General features: G+C 35.0%; 1 protein-coding gene across 1 annotated transcript in view; it reads left to right on the top strand.

Annotated features, from left to right (window-relative positions):
* FAM171B (family with sequence similarity 171, member B) overlaps positions 1-1,060 on the top strand; it is a gene marked incomplete at its 5' end in the record, with an annotated part of 79,598 nt that extends 78,538 nt beyond the window's left edge. Inside the window, one exon of the mRNA XM_008589429.1 lies at positions 189-1,060. The remainder of the gene's footprint in view (positions 1-188) is intronic.
* Positions 1,061-1,357: the final 297 nt, after the last annotated feature.

Raw genomic sequence — 1,357 nt, 5'->3', positions numbered from 1 at the left:
GGGGTGCCCCGGTGCCGGCCCGGGGACCAACAACGGGATCGCAGGCCTCGGCGTTGCTCCCGCGCCTCGCTCAGCCAGTGAGCGGGAGCCGGCCTGTATGTGGGATCCGAACCCTCGGACGGGAGTGCCGCCACACTTCCCAAGCGGCGCACTATCCAGTGCGCCACCGGGCCGGCCCAGAATAAAACATTTTCTTATACTGCACATGCTGTTCTCAATTGGGAATTATAAGCAATTTATCTTTTCTAATTATCAAGAGTGGGACTTCTCATTTGTGAGTAGTTCACAAATTTCCTAAGAAGCTGAAGCCATCTACTTTTTCTGAACCCAAGTGATAAACCAACAATAATCACAACTTTCTTAAATTTTTAAACTGAAAACCAACACAATTTTTTGCAAATGTAAACCTAGATAATTGTGGTCACAAATTGTTAACATTTGTGGATCCTTTGTATATACTTTGGATATATCTTAAAGGCAAAATTATCTCTCAACTGATGGATTCGTTTACTAAAGCACAGCTATATGTATTTTTGAATACATATGATCTTGAGACTTTATAAAATCAATTTTTATGACTTTATGCAGTTGTGTAGGGATTATGCCCTTTTATAATATGTAGTATACCACGAAGATCACAAATATTGAGGAATAAAAGCACTTCTTTGCTTTGGCAATCACTTTCCGATCACTTTCTCTGTTTCAATCCCCAGTACATGTTATAGGGTTTAGAGATCTGTGGATCAAATAATGACCCTTAAACTTCCCAGAAAGGTGAAGCTCAAAGTTATACATTTATTTGTAAGATACGAGTTACTCATTTCCCCATGTACCAGTATCGTAAAGGAATTTGACTGTATTAGTTTCCATTTGAGATCTAGAGTTGACATTTTGCCCTCTTGTTTCCAAGTGTTTCTATTTTTTGTATTCTTTCAGAGAAATCTCATTTCACTGTATTTATTGCCATTAATACTATATTTACTGCTGAAAACTAACAATCTGAAGATTTGTAAAATGTTAAACAGTTCATTAAATATAATAAAATAAATCTAAAAATATACTTGATGCATTGTTTAATTTTGGATAAACTACAAAACATTACTTTCTAAATTGTCATTTAATCTAGGAAATGTTAAATTATTACTTTTTATTCATTATACTCCCTACAATAAAATAATCTCTTTGTTTATATAATGAACTTGATATCTCTTTATACCTCATGTCCCCAAAGTTCACGTTTTACTGTTAAAACTGAATGTAGACTGTTTTCCATTCCATGAGGAGACTTACTAAAATAATCTGATAGAATATAAAATAAATTACAATTCCCAAAACACTTAAGTGAGAAAATGATACA

This window comes from Galeopterus variegatus, unplaced genomic scaffold (assembly GCF_000696425.1).
Source record: "Galeopterus variegatus unplaced genomic scaffold, G_variegatus-3.0.2 Scaffold5438, whole genome shotgun sequence".
NCBI lineage: Eukaryota > Metazoa > Chordata > Mammalia > Dermoptera > Cynocephalidae > Galeopterus > Galeopterus variegatus.
The sequence above is the reverse complement of the archived record's forward strand: the minus strand, read 5'-3'. Positions and strand labels throughout refer to the sequence as shown.